The following is a 23191-nucleotide window of genomic DNA, read 5'->3' as shown; positions in this document are numbered from 1 at the left end:
CTGAAAGCATGAATGGAGGTGTTGGGGCGGTGAGACTGGGGGCAAAGCTCTGCAGGCATGACGGGAGGTAATGTGAGCCCTCCCTCCATAAACAGTTGCCACTCTGCGTTGTTGTTTGTGTTTCTGAAGGATCAATGGCACACTAGTCACCCTGCGTGTGGGAAGAGTGCCAGAAATGATAGGAGTGTATAAAGGTTTTCTTTCTGGTCGAGGTAATCGATGCAGCTGCTGGAATCTTTACGTGAACATGCTGTGCCACTTTGAGTGTGGGCGAAATAGGCCATGTCACGCCACATATTTGATCCATGAAAGCACATGATGTACCTGTTACAACATTGCCTGCCCTATTAGGAATCTTGAAACAAGTGAAGGATACAACTTTATTTGTCACATGGAGATGGGCATGGCTCATCCTGATGTGTGCATATAACCCAGTACCACTACAGCTGGGATTAGCACAGACCTGTTCGGGCAATTAATGTGAAACCTTTTCCCGTGTCAGAAAGTTTGGTATTAAGAAGACACAGATTGAAGATAATTGAGAAAGAACCAGAGGTGATATGAGAAGAATTTTCATACACAGCGAGTAGTTGGGATCTGAAATTCACTGCCTCAAAACATCATGGAACCAGGTTCACTAATATGTTTCAAAAGGCGATTTAACAAAAACATGAAAAGGAAAAAAAAGGAGTCTGGGGAAAGTGGAGGAGAGAGGAGAGAACATGAAAGTGGGAAAGGGATATAGAAAGAACGGATAAATCAGGTTTGCATCGCTATTTGGGCAGTGGACTCATGATCTGCCCATGCCCGTTCCTGTTGAGGCAGATGACACACAAACTTCCTGCTGCCTCCTCATTTCTATGAATTCTACGTGTCGCCCAGGGTGACCTGAGCTGCTGCCTTTCTGCACGCTTAACGGGGGCTTAACTGTATGTGACGTTGGCTCGTGTTTTAGACATGATTCAGTTCTTAAAGGCTGTCTATCCCTCTTAAAGGGCAACTGCGCTGAATCACAGGAGGCTGCTGCTGCTGACTGTGCATGCTTCAATTGCAGACAGGATAAACGGAATACTAGGACAGAGAAAGGGCTCTGCAGTTCACGGATGTGATGCTGGAGACCTTATTCATGGACGGTGACAGAAGGAGAGAGGCCGTGTTTCCAGGAGTGGGGTGGAAATCCTCAAGGAACGCCCACCAAAAGGAATGGGAGCAGGTGGCCAGGGAGGTCAATGCAAGAGATCTGGCCCCGAAGACCTTGAAGCAGAGCAGGAAGAAGCTTAATGATCTCACACGGGTGGTCAATGTCAGTGAACTTCTGATGGTGGGATCATATATGTCACTGCGGTGTATACATGAGGTGGAGTGATTTGTGGATAGCACGTTTATAGATATGGTCATCCCACAACTTAAGAGAATGCGGGGAGAGAGGGAATGGGTGATCACCAGACTGTTGAGAAGAATCAGACAGTTAGCAAAGGAGACCCCTGACTGCATTTCACTCTCCAACCAGTATTCAATAATGAGGAAAGTGATGGTTCATCTGGGGACTGCAGTCGGAGACAAGGCCATGGGACCAGGGCTGTCCCAGCTGTACTGGGGTGTATAGGGAAGACTGGAATGTTGATAGTGATAGGGGATTCGATAGTTGGGGAATAGGCTGACGTTTCTGTGTCCGCAGGCATGTATCCAGTATGGTATCTTGCCTCCCTGGTGTTAGGGTCAAACATATTGCTGAGCAACTACAGAGCATCCTGAAGGTGAATGGTGATCAGCCAGAAGTCGTGGTCCACATCGGTGCAAACGACATAGGCAGAAAGAGGAATGTGGTCCTGCAGTCAGAATTCAGGGAACAGGGAAAGTTGTGTATGCATCGAAGTTCAATGAAACTGTGACCTTTATGGCCGCTGACAGCTCCGTCCTCACCCTGGTGTGAGGTTCCAGGTCGTGTTCAGTAGGTGATACAGCTCTGTGACCACCTTCTCATTGAATCTGAATCGCCTCACACACTGCTCTTGGGTTAGGTGCAGGTAGGAAAAATGCTGTTGGAAAATCGTCCTCCCTCTTTACAGAGCATCTGCTCTCTGCAGCCTCTGCTCCATTTGATGGTCATAGTACAGACCCAGAGACACTGTAACTACAGTCACCAGACCTGTTCCAGAGTTGGAGTATCAAATCCTCTGTCCTCCCTGAATATCTGCATCACCTCAAAACACAACCTCCAGAAAACCATCCACAGCACCTCCATTAAGTTTACAAAATCAGAAGCAAGACAAAAGTCACTCACCTGTACTTTGGATGACTGGTCCTTTTAAATAACACTAGAGGGGGTTTCTCGTGCAGTTAAGTGAACGTTCAGCTGAGAGTGACTAACACAGGCAGTCAGTGGACACGCACAGACCAAGTTTCAAAGACGTGTATCGAAATTGTCTGAATTGTACATTCAAACCCCTCCTCATATGAGCAACGCACACATGATATGACTGGACGATAGCCCTGCCCAGCATGGGACACTGTGCAGACCACAGTAAATGTGGCTGGCCATGGAGATCACACTCGCAACACATGTACAGTGTAGCCAGGCTAGACGTCTGCCCAGCATGTGTCACTGTGCAGATCACACTATGAGTGGCCGGCTTTGTGTTTTTCATCATTTTATGGATCCTTGCTTCCATACCATCTGCACTAGTGGTGCTATAGAGTAGAAAATTATGGCTCAGGACAGAGGGAAAGACAGTCACTTTAGAAAGAGAATTGACAAAAATATTGAAAGCAAAAGATTTACAGGAATATTTAAATTGAAATGCAAATAGGACAAATTGGAGGGTGAACTCATGGAGGGATTCACACACAAGAATGAGAACATTAAAAGTAAGGTGCTGCCACACCGGGAGCCAATGGAGATCAGTGAGCACAGGGTGATGGGTGATCGGGTTTTGGTGTGAGGGAAGATAAAGGCAGCAGAGTTCTGGATGGGCTGTGGTTCATAGAGGTTTATAACTGGGAGGATGACCAGGATAGAATTGGAATAATCAAGAGTGGTTTAACAAAGGGACAGATGAGGACTTATGTAGCAGATGGGCGGAGGCAGAGTGGAAATAGGCAAGACTACAGAGATGGCAGTGGGCAGTTATGGAGAGAATATGGAGATGATTTAGCTCAGGTTTAAATGGAACACAGATGTTGTAAGCAGTCTGATTCAGCCTCAGACATTGGCCAGGTAGGTGTATATCTTTCACAGATCCGGGGTGGAGTTTGTGTTGGAGACTAATGACACTGGCTTCAGTATTCCCAAAAATTACATAGCATAACAGTATTAGAGAGAAACAGGGTTTACAGATCTCCGAGCTGGAAATAGAGACAGCAGCAGCATCAAAGATGAGACAGCAAATTACAGGAACTGTAATACAGTTAACAATGGTTTATAGAGCTAATAGCTGGAGATGGAGCTTCACCAGGGATTACAGCAGCAGCAAGGATGGCAGAGTAAATAACAGGAACAGTAATGCAGTTAAACATGGTTTATAGAATCAATAACGGTATCGAGAGACTTACCACGGACACCAATAATGGCGAGGATGGGATAGTAAGTGTTTTTCGTAATCTGGAGTGCGATGCAGATCCGAGTTAGAACATTAGAACATTAGCACATTACAGCGCAGTACAGGCCCTTCGGCCCTCGATGTTGCGCCGACCATCTGACCTACACAATTCCATTTTCATCCATATGTCTATCCAATGACCACTTAAATGCCCTTAAAGTTGGCGAGTCTACTACTGTTGCAGGCAGGGCGTTCCACGCCCCTACTACTCTCTGCGTAAAGAAACTACCTCTGACATCTGTCCTATATCTTTCACCCCTCAACGTAAAGCTATGCCCCCTCGTGTTTGCCATCATCATCCGAGGAAAAAGACTCTCACTATCCACCCTATCTAACCCTCTGATTATCTTGTATGTCTCTATTAAGACACCTCTCCTCCTCCTTCTCTCTAACGAAAACAACCCCAAGTCCCTCAGCCTTTCCTCGTAAGACCTTCCTTCCATAAAAGGCAACATCCTAGTAAATCTCCTCTGCACCCTTTCCAAAGCTTCCACATCCTTCCGATAATGCGGTGACCAGAACTGCACGCAATACTCAAGGTGCGGCCTCACCAGAGTTTTGTACAGCTGCATCATGACCTCGTGGCTCCGAAACTCGATCCCCCTACTAATAAAAGCGAACACACCATATGCCTTCTTAACAGCCCTATTAACCTGGGTAGCATCTTTCAGGGATTTATATACCTGGACACCAAGTTCTCTCTGCTCATCTACACTACCAAGAATCTTCCCATTAGCCCAGTACTCTGCATTGCTGTTACTCCTTCCAAAGTGAATCACCTCACACTTCTCCGCATTAAACTCAATTTGCCATCTCTCAGCCCAGCTCTGCAGCCTATCTATGTCCCTCTGTACCCTACAACACCCTTCGACACTATCCACAACTCCACTGACCTTCGTGTCATCCGCAAATTTACTAACCCACCCTTCTACACACTCATCCAGGTCATTTATAAAAATGACAAACAGCAGTGGCCCCAAAACAGAACCTTGCGGTACACCACTAGTAACTAAACTCCAGGATGAACATTTGCCATCAACTACCACACTCTGTCTTCTTTCAGCTAGCCAATTTCTGATCCAAAGCTCTAAATCACCTTCAACCCCATACTTGCGTATTTTCTGCAATAGCCTACCGTGGGGAACCTTATCAAACGCCTTACTGAAATCCATATACACCACATCCACGGCTTTACCCTCATCCACCTGTTTGGTCACCTTCTCGAAAAACTCAATAAGGTTTGTGAGGCACGACCTACCTTTCACAAAACCGTGCTGACTATCGCAAATAAACTTATTTTTTTCAAGATGATTATAAATCCGATCTCTTATAACCCTTTCCAACATTTTACCCACAACCGAAGTAAGGCTCACAGGTCTATAATTACCAGGGCTGTCTCTACTCCCCTTCTTGAACAAGGGGACAACATTTGCTATCCTCCAGTCCTCCGGCACTACTCCTGTCGACAATGACGACATAAAGATCAACAACAACGGCTCTGCAATCTCCTCCCTGGCTTCCCAGAGAAACCTAGGATAAATCCCATCTGGCCCATCTGACTTATCTATTTTCACTCTTTCCAAAATTGCTAACACCTCCTCCTTGTGAATCTCAATCCCATCTAGCCTAGTAGGCTGTATCTCAGTAATCTCCTCGGCAACATTTTCTTTCTCTAATGTCAATACTGACGAAAAATATTCATTTAACGCTTCCCCTATCTCCTCTGATTCCGCACACAACTTCCCACTACTATCCTTGATTGGCCCTGTTCGAACTCTTATCATTCTTTTATTCCTGATATAGCTATAGAAAGCCTTAGGGTTTTCTTTGATCCGATCCGCCAATGACTTCTCGTGTCCTCTACTTGCTCTTCTTCGCCCTCCCTTTAGATCCTTCCTGGCTAGCTTGTAGCTCTCAAGCGCACTAACTGAGCCTTCACGTCTCATCCCAACATAAGCCGCCCTCTTCCTCTTGACAAGCGCTTCAACTTCTTGAGTAAACCACGGCTCCCTCGCTCGACAACTTCCTCCCTGCCTGACAGGTACATACTTATCAAGGACACGCATTCGCTGCTCCTTGAATCAGCTCCACATTTCGTTTGTGCCCATGCCCTGCAGTTTCCTTCCCCATCCTACACATCCTAAATCTTGCCGAATCGCGTCATAATTTCCTTTCCCCCAGCTATAATTCTTGCCCTGCGGTACATACCTGTCCCTGCCCATCGCTAAGGTAAACCTAACCGAATTGTGATCACTATCGCCAAGGTGCTCACCTACATCTAAATCTAACACCTGGCCGGGTTCATTACCCAGTACCAAATCCAATGTGGCATCGCCCCTGGTTGGCCTGTCTACATACTGTGTCAGAAAACCCTCCTGCACACACTGGACAACAACTGACCCATCTAAAGTACTCGAACTATAGTATTTCCAGTCAATATTTGGAAAGTTAAAGTCCCCCATAACCACTACCCTGTTACTCTCGCTCCTGTCGACAATCATCTTTGCTATCCTTTCCTCTACATCTCTGGAACTATTCGGAGGTCTATAGAAAACTCCCAACAGGGTGACCTCTCCTCTCCTGTTTCTAACCTCGGCCCATACTACCTCAGTAGATGAGTCCTCAAACGTCCTTTCTGCCGCTGTAATACTTTCCTTGATGAACAATGCCACAACCCCCCCCCCCCCCGCCCCTCTTTCACATTCTTCTCTGTTCTTACTGAAACATCTAAATCCCGGAACCTGCAACATCCATTCCTGCCCCTGCTCTACCCATGTCTCTGAAATGGCCACAACATCAGTATCCCAGGTACCAACCCATGCTGCAAGCTCACCCACCTTATTCCGGATGCTCCTGGCGTTGAAGTAGACACACTTTAAACCAAGTTCTTGCTTGCCAGTGCCCTCTTGCGTCCCTGTAACCTTATCCCCTGCCTCACTACTCTCAACAGCCTGCACACTGGAATTACAATTTAGGTTCCCATTCCCCTGCTGATTTAGTTTAAACCCCCCCGAAGAGCACTAACAAATCTGCCCCCCAGGATATTGGTACCCCTCTGGTTCAGGTGAAGACCATCCTGTTTGTAGAGGTCCCACCTACCCCAGAAAGAGCCCCAATTATACAGGAAACCAAAACCCTCCCTCCTACACCATTCCTGCAGCCACATGTTCAACTACACTCTCTCCCTGTTCCTCTCTTCGCTAGCACGTGGCACGCGCAACAACCCAGAGATAACATCTCTGGTTGTTCTTGCTCTAAGCTTCCACCCTAGCTCCCTGAATTTCTGCCTTAAATCCCCATCTCTCTTCCTACCTATGTCGTTGGTGCCTATGTGGACCACGACTTGGGGCTGCTCCCCCTCCCCCTTAAGGATCCCAAAAACACGATCAGAGACATCACGTACCCTGGCACCTGGGAGGCAACACACCAACCGTGAGTCTCTCTCGTTCCCACAGAACCTCCTATCTGTTCCCCTAACTATGGAGTCCCCAATGACTAATGCTCTGCTCCTCTTCCCCTTTCCCTTCTGAGCAACAGGGACAGACTCTGTGCCAGAGACCTGCACCCCATTGCTTACCCCTGGTAAGTCGTCCCCCCCAACAGTATCCAAAACGGTATACCTGTTGTTGAGGAAAACGGCCACAGGGGATCCCTGCACTGCCTGCTGGTTCCCTTTCCTTCCCCTGACGGTAACCCATCTACCTACTTCTTTTACCTGAGGTGTGACTGCCTCCCTATAACTCCTGTCAATAATCCCCTCCGCCTCCCGAATGATCCGAAGTTCATCCAGCTCCAGCTCCAGTTCCCTAATGCGGTCTGCGAGGAGCTGGAGTTGGGTGCACTTCCCGCAGATGTAGTCAGCAGGGACACTCTTGGCGACCCCTACCTCCCACATTCTGCAGGAACAACTGCCTTTACCTCCATTCCCACTATTCTAAATTCTCAGCAAATCTACTGAAAAACCAAACGAAAAAAAAAAAGTCAAAACTTGTTCGCTTAGCAATCCGACGGACTGAACTTTTTAAATAAAAAGCTTACCTTATCAACACACCAGAGTCCTTTTTTTTTGGTTGGAGGAGGAGGGTGGGTGGGAGACATTACACGTGTAGTGTCTCGGGTACTGCCACTGCCCAAATAAATAGTTTTCCCTTACCCAGCAGTCCCCTGGTCCTCCGAAACAAAAGGGGATTAACTTGTAACTTACTGAAATTGACCGCTCAGCTGTAAGTGCGCTCCGCACCTCGTTCTGTCAAACTGCTCCTCGCAAAAAGATAAAGATTTTAAAACTGCCCAAATAAATAGTTTTCCCTTACCCAGCAGTCCCCTGGTCCTCCGAAACAAAAGGGGATTAACTTGTAACTTACTGAAATTGACCGCTCAGCTGTAAGTGCGCTCCGCACCTCGTTCTGTCAAACTGCTCCTCGCAAAAAGATAAAGATTTTAAAACTGCCCAAATAAATAGTTTTCACTTACCCAGCAGTCCCCTGGTCCTCCGAAACAAAAGGGGATTAACTTGTAACTTACTGAAATTGACCGCTCAGCTGTAAGTCCGCTCCGCACCTCGTTCTGTCAAAGCTGCTCCTCGCAAAAAGATAAAGATTTTAAAACTGCCCAAATAAATAGTTTTCCCTTACCCAGCACTCCCCTGGTCCTCCGAAACAAAAGGGGATTAACTTGTAACTTACTGAAATTGACCGCTCAGCTGTAAGTCCGCTCCACACCTCGTTCTGTCAAAGTGAAATTGGCCGCTCAGCTGTAAGTCCGCTCCGCACCTCGTTGTTAATGATAGCCAATCATAATATGTAGAATATAATGACGATCCGAGGAGAAACTCCTGTAAATTGTTGTAACATTTCAATCAATTGTGCTCAGATTGTGATTCTGATCTATCCACTCCCTCTCTCTGCAGCCGTTGGTCACTGTTCATGCTGGGGGTGATGTTCCCGCTGCCAACATGCGTAACACATTGAAAATAATGCTGAATTAATAGAAGATAGAAAGCCTCCAGAGATACAATTATGCCCATGAAGACTGGCATTAATTACAATCACTGAACAAATAAGTTCCGTTAACCCCGTTCAAACCAACACTTTTTGTACCACAATAAATTGGAATATGACCCGGTCTGAATGGAATGCATGAGGGATACTGAGGGAAGCAATGGTATACATAGCAGAGGAACTGGCCAGAATCTTCCAATCCTCATTGGATATGGGAGAGGTGGCAAAGGACTATAGGGTTGCAAATGTTACAGCTTATACAAAAAGGTCAGATGCGGCAAACCCTGTAATTACAGACCAATGAGACTAATGTCATAACTGGGGACATTTCTAGAGGTGCCAACTAAGGGGAAAATATTTGTTGCTTGGAAAGACAGTGGCTAGCAACACAGATATGCTAATGACAAATTATGGCGAGCAAACTTCAACAACAACAACTTACACTTATCTAGCGCCTTTAACGTTATAAAACATCCCAAGGTGATTCACAGAACACAGAGACACAACAGGAGATATAAGCTCAGATGACCAACAGCTTGGTCAAAGAAGTAGGTTTTAAGGGGTGTCTTAAAGGAGGAATGTGCGATGGAGAGGCAGAGTGTTGTAGGGAGGATATTACAAAGTTTGGGGCCCGGCAGCTGAAGGCACGGCCGCCAGTGGTGCAGTGATTAAAATCCAGGATGCAAAATAGAGCAGAACTAGACAAGCACAAATATCTCAGTGGGTTGTGGAGCTGGAGGCGATTACAGAGATAGGGAGAGGCGAGGCTGTGGATGGATCTGAAAACAAGGATGAAAGTTTGAAAATTCAGGCATTACTTGACAGGGAGCTGAAGTCGGTCAGTGATAGATGAACAGGACTTGGTATGAGCTAAGACATGGGCAGCAGAGTTCTGGATGACCTCATGTTTACAGAAAGCAGAATGTGGGCGATCAGCCAGGAGTGAATTGGAATAGTCATATCTAGAGGTGACGAAGGCAGGAATGAGGTTTCAGCAGCAGATGGGCTGCAACAGGTGTCAAGTCGGGCGCTGTTGCTGAGGTGGAGATTGGCTGTTGTAATGATATGCTGAAAATGCGGTTGGAAGCTCATTCTGTGGTCAAAGGTGACATCAAGGTTGTAAGCAGACTGTCTGAATCTCAGACTGTTACCGGGGAGGGGGATGGAATGAATAGCAAGGGAACAGAGCTGGAGTGGGGAGTGAAATCAATGGCTTCAGGCTTCCCAATATTTAATTGGAGGAAATTTCGGCTCATCCTGTACTGAATGTCGGATAAGCAGTCTGATAATTTAACAACAGTGGAGGAGTGGAGAGAGGTGGTGGTGAGGTAAACTTGATGGAGTTCTTTGATAAAACAATGGCGAGGGCTGATGAGGGTGGTGTGATTGAAGTTATATATATGGACTTTCAAAAGGTGTTTGATCAAGTGACTTTCAATAGACAGGTTAGGAAAACTGAACCCTATGGATTAAAGAGACAGTAACGGTGTGGATATAACATTGGCTAAGGAACAGAAAACAGAGGGAGATGGGGAGAGTTTGTTGTTCAGACTCGATGTGAGTATACAGTGGTGTTCCCCAGGGTTCGGTATGAGGACTACTCTCTTTTTGCTCTTGGAAAACCAGGGGTGGGTAGGGAAGAGCCCCCTCCTCCTTCCTCTTTACAGAACTTCCCCTCTCTGCAGCCTCTGGTCCATTTGTTGGTCATGTTACAGACCCAGAGACACTGAAAATACTGTCCCCCATACCTCGCCCAGACTTGGGTCACCAAATCTTCTGTACTCCCTGAAGCAGCTCACAAGAAAACCTCCAGAAAATTTTCCACAGCACAAACACAAAATTTACAATAGCAGAAGAAAGTCAAAAGCTTTCACCTGTAAGTTGGATGCCTGGTTCTTTTAAATAACACTAAAGGGGGTTCCTCGTGCTGCTGAATGTATGTTTCGCCGACAGTGACTAACGCAAGTGGTCAGTGGACATGCACAGACCAAGTTTCAAGACTTGTGTTAAAGCTGTCGGAATGGCTGAATGATTCCATAGTCGAACCCTTGCCATACGAACAGAACCTACCTGATATGACTGGTCTCGATACATGTCCAGCATGGGGCACTGCGATGACCACACTGAGGACCTGCCCGGCATGGGACACTGTATGACCACACTACAGCGCTGCTCAGCGTGGGGCACTGTGCTGATCACACTAGAGCCCTGCCCAGCACGGGGCGCTGTGCTGACCACACTGGAGCCCTGCCCAGCATTTGACACTGTGCTGAACACTCTAGAGCCCTGCCCAGCGTGGGGCACTGTGCTGACCACACAGGAGCCCTGCCCAGCATGGGGCACTGTGATGACCACACTAGAGCCCTGCCCAGCGTGGGGCACTGTGCTGACCACACAGGAGCCCTGCCCAGCATGGGGCACTGTGTTGACCACACTAGAGTCCTGCCCAGTGTTGGACACTGTGCTGACCACACTGGAGCCCTGCCCAGCGTGGGACAGTATGCTGACCACACTAGAGCCCTGCCCAGCCTGGGCCCTGTGTTGACTTCACTGGAGCCCTGCCCAGCGTGGGGCATTGAACTAGCCACACTAGAAGTGACTAGCTGTGTGTTTCACATCATTCCATGGATACCAGCTTCTGCACCGTCAGCACCAGTGATGCTGCAGAGTCGAGTATCATGGCTAAGGACAGATACAGAGGGAAAGCGATTCACTTTAAAATGAGAATTTTTAAAAATGAAGGCATAAGATTTGCAGGAATATGGGAATGGACAGGGGATGGGACTAATTGGCGGGTGAAGCCATGGAGGGATTCAAACTCAAGAATGAGAATATTAAAATTAAAGTGCGGCCAGACCGGGAGCCAATATAGATCAGTGAGCACAGGGGTGATGGGTGATCGGGATTTGGTGTGAGTTGGTTAAAGGCAGCCGAGGTCTGAATGGGCTGTGGTTTGTGGAGGTTTATAACTGGGAGGGTGACCTTGATAGAATTGGAATGGTCAAGTGTGGATTTCACAAAGACACGGATGAGGGTTTATGCAGCAGATAGGCTGAGGCAGAGGTGGAGATGGGTGATATTACAGAGGTAGCTGTGGACAGGGCTGGTGATGGAAAGAATATGAAGTGGAAAGTCAGCTCAGGTTTAAATAGAACACAGAGGCTGTAAACAGTCTCAGACACTGGCCACGAAGGGGTAAATGTTTCAGAGATACCGGTTGGAGTTTGTGATGGAGACCAACCACACTGGCTTCAGTCTTCCCAAAATGTAAATTAAAGAACAATATTTCAGTGAAACAGGGTTTACAAATCTCCTATATTCAAAGAAAGATACTGCAGATTCTGGAAATCTGAAATAAAACCAAAAACGTGCTGGAAATGCTCATCAGATCTGGCGGCATCTGTGTAGAGAGAAGCAAAGTTAACCTTTCAGGCCAGTAACCTTCCATCAGAACTGACAAAGGTTAGAAATATAATAGGTTTTAAGCAAATAATGTGGGAGTAGAGCAACAGATGAAAAAAATAATCAAAACAGTGGTCAAGCACACGGCAAAAAAGTGCAATGATGAAACAAACCAAACTAAAATGAAATACAAATAAAAAATACAAATTTAAACTAAAAAAAAGTGCGGGGTGGGGGGTGGCGCAGTCATGCTCACAACTTACTGACCTCAGTGTTCAGTCCAGTAGGCTGTAGTTGCCTAATCGGTAAATGAGATGCTGTTCCTCGAGCTTGTGTTGATGTTCACTGGAAAACTGCAGCAATCCCAGGACAGAAATGTGCGCATGGGAGCGGGGCTGTGGGGGGGAAGGGGGGGGGAATGGAGTTTCGGTGAGGTGTGTTGATATGGCAAGGGTAGAGCTGTCGTTATCTGGCATACCGACCTCTACCTTGCAGAGCCTCAGCGCCCACTCTCATACACTTCGTTCCACCTCCCCCTGGACCATGACCCCACCACAGGTCTCTCACTGACCTCATCTCATCCAGAGATCTTCCTTCTACAGCTTCCAACCTCATAGATCTGTAATCCTGGACAGCCCGCTTCTACCTCCTTCCTAAAATCCACAAACAGGACTGTCCTGGTAGACCCAACATTTCAGCCTGTTCCTGCCCCACTGAACTTATTTCTTTCCGTCTTGACTCTCTCTTTTCTCCACTGCTCTCGTCGCTTCCAACCTACATCCGTGACTTTTCTGACACCCTACGTCATTTTGACAATTTCCAGTTTCCTGGCCCTAACTGCCTCCTCTTCACTATGGATGTCCAATCTCTCTAAACCTCCATCCCCCACCAGGGCAGTTTGACGGCTCTCCACTTCTTCCTTGCACAGAGGCCCAAGCAGTCCCCATTCACCACCACCCTCCTTTAGTTTAGTTATACAGCACTGAAACAGATCCTTCGGCCCACTGAGTTTGTGCCGACCATCAACCACCCATTCTCCTGGATGAACTTGTTCTCACGTTGAACAACTGCTTCAACACCATTCACATCCTTCAAATAAAAGATGCAGCTATGGGTTCTCTGTACGGGTGTTAGTTATGCCTGTCTTTTTGTGAGACATGTCGAACATTCTTTGTTCCAGTCCTACTCAGGCCCCATACCTCAACTCTTTTTCCAATGCATTGATGACTGTATTGCTGCCGTTTCTTGCTTCCGCCCCAAAGTGGAAAACTTTATCAACTTTGCTTCCAATTTCACCATTCTCTCATCTTTGCATGGTCCATCTCCAACACTTCCCTTCCCTTCCTCGACCTCTCTGTCTCCATCTCTATGGATAGACTGTCTACTAATATTCATTAAAAGCCCACTGACTCCCACAGCAACCTTGACTACACTTCTTCACACCCTGCCTCCTGAGTTTCTCCAACTCCGATTCATCTACTATGATGATGCAACCTTTCACAACTGCACTTCTGATAATTCTTGTTTTTCCCATAACCCAGGATTAACCCCGCCCCCCCCACCCCACTATTGTTTACAGGGCCCTCAACCATGTCCAGTCCATTTCCCGTACCTCTACCCTCACACTTTCCCCTCCTTCCCAGAACTGCGACAGGATTCACCTTATCCTCACTTTCCTCCCACCAGCCTCCACATCCAAAGTATCATCCTCCGCTATTTCCGCCTCGTCCAGCGTGATGCCACTACCAGATGCATCTTCCCCTCGCCTCCCTTGTTTGCATTCCGAAGGGATTGTTCCCTCCGTGACGCCCTTGTCCACTCCTCCATTATCCTGACCTCTTTGGCCCTTCCCAGGTCACCTTCCCATGCAATCACAGGAGGTGTAATACCTGCCTTTTACCTCCTCTCTCCTCACTATCCAAGGCCCCAAACAGTCCTTTCACGTGAAGTAGCGATTTATTGTATTTCTTTCAATGTAGCATACTGTATTCGCTGCTCACAAGGTGGTCTCCTCCACATTGGGCAGACCAAACGCAGATTGGGTGACCGCTTTGCAGAACGCCTCTGCTCAGTCTGAAAACATGACCCCGAGCTTTGTGTCGCTTGCCAGTTAAACACTCCCCCTGCTCCCATTCCCACTTACCCATCCTGGGATTGCTGCAGTTTTCCAGTGAATATCAACGTAAGGTCGAGGAAGAGCACCTCATTTGACAATTAGGCACACTACAGCCTGGCCAACTGAGCAGCGAGTTCAATAATTTTAGAGCATGACGGCCCTCCTGAACCCCCTCCCCCTTTTTTATAATTTGAACACTTTTTTTTTGTTTTGCTTTGTATTTTTCATTTTTTTATTTCAATTTATTTCAGTGTTTCTTCATTACACTCTGTCTTACCATGTGCCTGCCCATTTTTTCGTGCGAAGTCTTTCATTATTCTATCACGTAACACCCTCTCTGCACTAACGCTTTGTATTTCACCATACCATTTAACATACTCTTTGTTTTTGCCTTTGCCCCATGACTTCCTTGACAGTTATTCTCTGTGACCCTCTGTCCTATCAACACCTTCCAATTTGTTCTCTTTTGTCCCACTCCCATTTTATTTGCTTAAAACCTGTTACATTTCTAACATTTACCAGTTCTCATGAAAGATCGCAGATCTGAAATGTTAACTTTGCTTCTGTCTCCACGGATGCTGCTTCACCTGCTGAGTATTTCCAGCACTTTTTGGTTTTATTTCAGATTTCCATTATCTGCAGTATTTTGCGTTTATTTTATATTAGCACTCCCTTTCTGTCGTATCACTGTTATTTAATAAAACTGGAATTAAAAGCAAGTCTAATGATGACCATGAAATCATTATTGATTGTTGTCCTTTCGTGAAGAAAACTTGCAATACCTACCGGTCTGGTCGACATGAGACTCCAAACTACAGTAATCAGGTTGGCTCATAAAATATCCTCTGAAATGGCCTAGCAAGCCACTCAGTTTTATCAATCCTCTATTAAGTCTAAGGAAAGGAACGAATCCAGACGAACCACCCAACGTTGACCTATGCACTGGAAACCCAGCCCTATCGAACGTGCAAAGTCCTCCTTACTAACATCTGGGAGCTTGTACCAAATTGGAAGAGCTGTCCCACAGACTAGTCAAGCAACAGCCTGACATAATTATACTTCCGGAGTCATACATTACAGGCGATGTCCCAGAGACACCACCATCAGCATCCCTGGGTATGTCCTATCCCACTGGAAGGACCGACTCAGCAGAGGAGTTGACATACTGGTATACAGTCAGGGTGCGGTTAGCTTGGGAGTCCTCAGCATTGACTGTGGACCCCATGATGTCTCATGGCATTAGATAAAACATGCACAAGGAAACCCCCTGCTGATTACCACCTACCACCGCCCCCAACCCGCCTCCCCCGTCCCCCACCATTGGCTGATTTATCATTGCTTCCCGATGTTGAACACGAATTGGAGGAAGCACTGAGGGTGGAATGGGCACAGAATGCTCTCTGGGTGGGGGACTTAAATGTCCATCACCAAGAGTGGCTCGGTAGCACCACTATTGACCGAGCTGGCTGAGTCCTAAAGGACATAGCTGCTCGACTGGGTCTGTGGCAGGTGGTGAAGGAACCAACAACAGGTAAAAGCCTACTTGACCTAGTAATCACCAATCTACCTGTTGCAGATGAATCTGTTTGACAACATTGGTCGGAGTGACCACCGCACAGTCCTTGTGGAGAAGATGTTCTGTCTTTGCATTGAGGTATACCCACTATTGCGTTGTGTGACCACCGTGCCAAATGGGGCAGATTTCGAACAAAGCTATCAACTCAAAACTGGACATCCATGAGGAAATATGGGCCATCAACAGCAGCAGAACTATATTCAACCACAATGTGTAAATTCATGGCCTGGCATATCCCCCACTATACAATTACCATCAATCTGGTGGATCAACCCTGGTTCAATGAGGGTGCAGTAGGGCATCCCAACAGCAGTACCAAGCATACCTACAAATGAGGTGTCAGCCTGGTGAAACTACAGCACAGGACTACTTGCATGACCAAAAGTGGTAGCAGCATGTGATAGACAGAGCTAAACAATTCCACAGCCAACAGATCAGCTCCCAACTCTATGCCTCCCCACCTATCCTGCCAGCCCTCCTGACTACTAGGCTATCTCCAAATGACTTGAAACATTCAGCCTGTTGAATCAGGAAAGGCTTCCAGCCACATGTCATACCAGATAAACTAAATTGTAGAGAGAACAGGAAGTTTTCTGGTCGATTAACTCCATGTTCTACCACAGTTCATATAAAACTCCTCCACCCCCACCCACTAGCTTTTTGTACTTTCTTAAACCTACAAGCTAACAGTGAAAAGTCGTTCTTCATACTCTCACCACTCAATTGCCTGGATGAGTGCAGCTCCAACACCACAGAAGAAACTGTACAGTCCTTTTGCATCCAATCATGAATGGTGGTTGACAAATTGACAACTATCAGGTGGAGGAGGCAGCACAAATAGTAACATCTCAAAAATGGGGGAGGCCAGCATCTCAGTGCAAAAGACAATTCTGAAACATTCACATCCATCTTCAGCCAGAAGTAGCGAGTGGATGATCCATCTCGGCCTGTTCCTGAGGTGCTCAGCATCACAGATGTCAGTCTTCAGTCGTGATAGCAAGAAATCGCAGAAGGCAGTAGATACTGAAAAGATTATGGGCTATGACAATATTCTAGCAATAGTACTGAAGGCCTGTGTACCAGAAGTGACCAGTCCCCGAGCCAAGCTATTCCAGTACAGCTACAATACTGACATCCGCCTGACAACGAGGAAAATGGACCAGATATGTCCCGTACACGAAAGGCAGGACAAATCCAGCCCGGCCAATTACCACTCTATCAGTCTATTTTCGATCATCAGAAAAGTGATGACAGGCGTCAATGTCAGTGCTATCAAGTGGCGCTTGCTCAGTAATAATCTGCCCACTGAAGTTCAATTTGGGTTCCGCCAGAGCCACTCAGCTCCTGAACTCATTGTAGCCTCTGTTCAAACATTACCAAAAGCGCTTAACTGACGAGCCGAGGTGAGAGTGACTGTCCTTGACAACAAGGCAGCATTTGACCGAATATGGCATCAACGAGCCCTAGCAAAACTGGAGTCAATAGGAATCAGAGGGAAAATGCTCCACTGGTTGGAGTCATACCTAGCACAGATGAAGATGGTTGTGGTTGTTGGAGGTCAATAATCTCAGTCCCAGGACATCACTGTAGGAGTTTGTGAGGGAAGTGCTCGATCCAACCATCTTCAGCTGCTTCATCAATGACCTTCCCTCATTATAATTCAGAAGTGGGGATATTCGCTGAAGATTGCAGAATGTTCAGCACCATTTGTGAGACCTCATATACTGAAGCAACATATGTTCATATGCAACAAGGCCTGGGCAACATGCAGCCTTGGGGTAGAAAGTGGCAAGTAACATTCACGCCACAAAAATGCCAGGCAACAACAATCTCAAACAAGAGAGAATCTATCCATCTCCACTTGATGTTCAATGGCATTAAAATTGATGAATCCAGCGCTATCAACATCCTGGGGTTACCATTGACCAGAAACTGAACTGGATCAGTCACATAAGTACTGTAGCTGCAAGAGCATGTCAGACGCTCGGGATTCTGTCCACCATCTACAAGATACAATTCAAGAGAGTGACGGAATACTCTTCATTTGCCTGAATGAGTGTAGCTCCAACAACACTCAGGAAGTTCAACACCATCGAGGACAAACCAACCCGATGAACGGCACCCCATCCATAATTTCAACATTCACTCCCTTCACCATGGATGGCAACACAATGGCAGCAGTGTGTACCATCTACAATATGCACTGTTGCAGCTTACCATGACTCCCTCGACTGCAGCTGCAAAAACCGTGAGCACTACCACCTATTAGGATAAGGGCAGCAGATGCACGTGAACACCACCGCCTGCAAGTTCCCCTCCAAGCCACACACCACCCTGACTTGGAACTATGTTGTCGTTGCTTCTCTGTTGCTGGGTTAAAATCCTGACACTCCCTTCTTCACAGCATTATGCGCTACACCCCAAAGACTACAGCAGTTAAAGAAGTCAGCTCACTGCCAAGTTCTCAAGGGCCATTAATGATAGGCAATAAAAGCTGGCCTAGCCAGTGACGACCACATCCCATGAATGAATAGTAAAATACATCTCTCCTGCCCTCCATCCTATCACACAACTTACCTTTCTTTCTTATTTATCCCTCCTTTTCACTTGCTGAAAACCTTTTTCTGTTCTGATGAAAGGTCACAGACCTGCTATGCTGACGCTGTCTCCACAGATACTGTCAGGACTCCTGAGTATTTCCAGCACTTTCTGTTTAACGTCAGTATTTATTGGGTCATCTTAACGTCACATTATTAACGGGAATTCCAGGAAATGACAGTGTTGGCAGAGAGAATCTCAGATCTCTACTTTTATACTGCATTCTCTTAGTTATCTGAGAAATTATATATTATATATAGCTTCTTTGCTGAGTATCAGTGATTGCTGGAAGTTTCTTGCTTAGTGTTACCATTTTAAGTATGTTCATGTGTAAATGTCATTGTTTACAGGATTGATTAGCTCCTCACAGAAACAAGAGATTGACTCAAAGACCTGAATGCTCCACCATTCTGGGTGTGCATTTCCAGTTTCTCTTACAACCGGTTGCTGTCAACGCCCATGGCTCATACTGAAATTGTCACACTGTGATATCTGCAAAACACAGTTCAGGGGGACAGGTCAATCAGATTGGGAAAGGACCGGATACACCTGCAGAAACCAAAGAGTGTGTGACAGAGTTATGGGGGGCTTTGCCTTGTTTCAAATGATTTTCGTCTAGATTGACAATACAGTTCGTGGAATTGTTTATTAAATGTCCATTTCTGGAGGGTTTTTATTTCATTCTACGTGACATCTGGGGAGTGAATTATTTGAAGGTGTTCTTCCTGTGCTAACTTTATAGTGGCACCTCAGCTGTGTTCATTTATTGACCTGTTTTAGATCTTCAGACTTTTTCCATTGTCCAGATCTACATTCAATCCCAGAGAAATTAGGCTGACATTCAATGTTATTTATTGAGTTACAGTGGACAGTTTATTGAAGCAACCTTTTACCTTCAGATCCCCTCTTTGAATTGAATCATAAGTGACATTGACACAGCCTGCATTTCCGATGATCGGATCACAGCGAGTTAAAGACTTACATTTACACAGCTTCAATCCTCCTGATTGTATTTGATTCTTAACAGTATTTCTGCAGCATTAACCTATACAGGACATAGCCTTAATATCCCATGCGTTCTTCTATTTTACTGTAAAATCACAGGGAGAATTGATGCTCCTGGTGGATCTGACTTTGCTGATTTATTTGGACTAAGCCGACTTTATCTCGATCTGCTGATATTTTGTGTTATACATCAGGGAAAGTGTACACAGATTACCGTAATTTTCGACTGTTATTCAGTCTTTGTGGTAAGTGATACGTTTATGTCAAATCTTTCCAATAATTATTGATATTGCACAGAAATGCTTCCCCCGATACTGGATTTTATGCAGCAAAGTTCAAATTCTGAGGTGAAATATACTGTTGCAGTATCTTGATATTGCAGAGCAGCAGGCAAGAAAAACAGAAGCACAGAACTAACAACAACATGCCAGGTGCTTCCTGTCAGTTCAACAGAACGGCAAAACACGCAGTGACTGTTCTGAGGCTCTGAAGACTGTGAGCTGCTTTCCCCATATTTCGGTAATGGAAAGCCGTTCTTGACTCCAAATGGTCTGCCTTCAAGAAAACAGACTACGTTTTCTTTTAGAGGGAACACTTCACATCCCTCCCCATGTAGCTCAATTGTACAAAGTCGCAACTTGTGATTACCAGTCAGTCTGTCTGTGTCCTGCGTCTCTCGACAGACTCGATCAGTGATCACATTCCCTCAGATATTTGGCAGGTTTCCCAATAAAGTTACACAGTCCATATATGGACTGCAAATGTGCAGCATTTCTGAGAGTTACGGCTCGGACACTCTGCCGCTCTACAGAGGGAAAATAGAGCAAAACCGGGCAAGAAAAACAGCGATTGCTGTATTACTGGTAGTGGTGGGAATGGTAATCGACGTGACTGCCCTTAACATCAAGGCAGCATTTGACCAAGTGTGAGCTTAAGGAGACCACTTGCCTAACACCATCATATTCCCTTTTGCCAGCCTCTTCCAAAGTTATTTATCTATGTTGTGTATGTCTTTGTCTTTTCATTCAATTACAACCTCACCTCATTGATCAAAGACATCATCTTCTTTAAAAGGCAAATACCGTGAATGCTGGAAAGCTGAAATCTGAACAGAAAATGCTGGAACTACTTGGTAGGCGAGACAGAATTTTTAGAGAAAAAGTCTTAAACATCCCGGCTGAAGAATATACTTCCGAACTGGAAAATGATGTGCTGTGACTGTGCTTAAATAAGCACAGAGGCTGGGAAAAGGGGACAGGAGGAAGGATTGAAAGAGAGAAACTGTGGTAGTGTGGAAGGGAGAGTGGTTAAATGAAAAGCAGGATAATTCCCAATGCCTGCTATCAAAAACAAATGGGAGCAATAGTTAGCAGCTTTCTTTTTGTTTTGAAGTTGACGCTGAGTCAGGAAGATTGAAACAGTGAAGGAGAACGAGAACCAAGTGATCAGTTGAGAGTGGGATAGGGAATTATAATGGCAAGTGACCAGAAGCTCAGAGACTTAAAGAGAATGCTCATTAAAGCAACTGAAGAATCTGTGTTTGGTCTCCGCAGTGCAGAGGACAATGCATTATTTAGAATTAATACAAGGGATTAAATAAAAGGTACACTATTTTCGAGCCTGACAGTTAAAAGAGAGGAGGTGAAAGGCCAGTTAACGCATCTCCAACACTTGCATTGGAAGGTGACTTTGGAAGAGTAGTGGGTGTTTTGAGTGAAGGAAGAGTGGGTCAAGCTGTACCTTCAGAATTCTGAAAATAGAGAGGAGGATGCCTGTTGGTAGAATTGCGGTGAAGTTGGCAGAAGTGGCGGAGGATAGTTCATTGCATGTAGAGGCCAGTGGCGTGAATGTTGAGGGTAAGTGAAACTTTATTATGGTGAAGGGAAGAATGGAAAGAGTGAGAGTGGTACTGTGAGCAATGGAATGGAGAGGTTCAAAGGCCCTTTCAGCCATGGTGGAACATAACTCACAGTTCAGAAAAAGGAAGGCACATCAGAAGCACTGTAGTGAATGTCCAGCGTTGTAAGGATAGAGGTGACAGAGATGGAGAAGCTGGGAGAATGGAATAGAGTCCTGACAAGAAGCAGGATGTGAGCAATTGTAATCAATGTAACTGTGACAATCAGTGGCTTATAGCACATTCCGGTAGGCAGATTGCTCCAGCAATTAAGACATACTTCCCTCCCTTCCTTCACTTCTGTATCCCCATGCCCCCAATGTTCTCTGTCCCTGTCGCAACTGTTCTGGTGAAGCCACCACCAAACACATATTCCCCTCCCCTTTACTTTCCTTCTGAAAGGCCAGTTCTTTCCGTGATAGCTTGGCAATTTTCCAACAACCCTAATTCTCACAAGCCTTTCCATGGCATCATCCCATGCAATTGCAGGTGATGCATAACTGCACTTTTGAAGCATGGGCTGTATCACTGTCCTCATCTTTCCCACACAATCTAACAGGAAGAACTATCTAGAGCAAATGGCATGAGCTGAAATCTTTCCTGAAATCTCCCTCACAATCCAACAAGAGCTAAATACACTTCATTCTAAAGCGCACTTCCAACTGGAGAAGAATAATCCCTTTTGCTTTACAAAGTCCATTACATTTCGAGTAAGATGTCCTTCTGATACAGGCTTGGGCTGATAAGTGGCAAATAACATTCGCAACACACACATGCCAGTTAATTGCCATCTCCAACAGGAAAGAGTCTAACCAACGCTTCTTTACATAAAACGACGTTAGCATCGCCAAATACGACAACATTAACATCCTGGAGTTGACCATTGACCAGACTGTTTACTGGACCAGGCATTCAAATACTGTGACTACAGGTGTAGGTCAAATACTAGGTATACTACGGACAGCAACTCATCTATTGGCTCTGCATTCATCTCACCATTAACATAGCACAAGTCAATTGCTGGGAGAATACTTCCCACTTGTCTGCAGATTGCAGCTTAAACAATTTACAATAGCAAGATGGATGGCACCCATCCCGCGGCTCTATGTAACTCCATCCATCTTGATGAAGGTTTTTGTCCCATTTTATGGCTAAAGGGAAACCACTTGTGTTTTGAGACGACAGGCGCTAGCAGTGCTCTGTTCTGGGAACCGAGCTCGGTCTGCTGGTTAAACTGCAGTGGGACACTGAAGAAACACAGAGGTCCCTAAACCTTGGTTCTGTCAAACTGCACCTAGCCTGTCTGCAGTCAGGTCAATACAGTCTGTCTGCTAGAGAGAATTTTGGAAAGCACATCTCGACTTGTACTTCTTTTCATCTGATTTACTGGAAACATTGATCACTCATTTGTCACTTCCCCATTCTGAATTTTACCACTGTCTCTCAGACACTGTAGTGCCCAGCTATAAGTGAGATTGTTGGTTTCTTTAACGGTCGGAGTTCCTGCAAAAAGCTGAGACATACGAGTTTATGCATTATTTTCCCTCGATATGTTGCATTCCTTTGTATGGAGTATTCCTGAGAATCACACTAATTGGAAAGGGTCACTGGGTTTGAAGGCTCTTGTTTCACTGTTGTGTATGTTTGGGAGATTGAGTAGTTGTGTGAAACTGGATTTCACTCACCTGTGATTTTAAATGTTATTGTTCTGTTGCAGGTAGTTTACAGGGAGGCAACTGGGATGGGCAAAAATCTTGGCCTAGGCAGAGATGCCTTTCATCCGTGAAATAATTTTTAAAAAAATTAAAAACTGGTATTTCGTGTTGAATACCCGTAAGAACGATGACAGCACGAGAGAATGCAGACAGAGACAATTCCAAGGCAGTATGCGGGGCTCGGCTGTACAGGAGGGCACAAGAATGGGTAGCAATCCATTTACTATTGGGGATTCGATAGTCGGGGTGTTGAAAGGTGTTTCTACAACTGCAGACATGAGAC

Source organism: Heterodontus francisci, chromosome 44, assembly GCF_036365525.1.
Source record: "Heterodontus francisci isolate sHetFra1 chromosome 44, sHetFra1.hap1, whole genome shotgun sequence".
Taxonomy (NCBI): Eukaryota; Metazoa; Chordata; class Chondrichthyes; order Heterodontiformes; family Heterodontidae; genus Heterodontus; species Heterodontus francisci.
Note: the sequence above shows the minus strand (reverse complement) of the source record.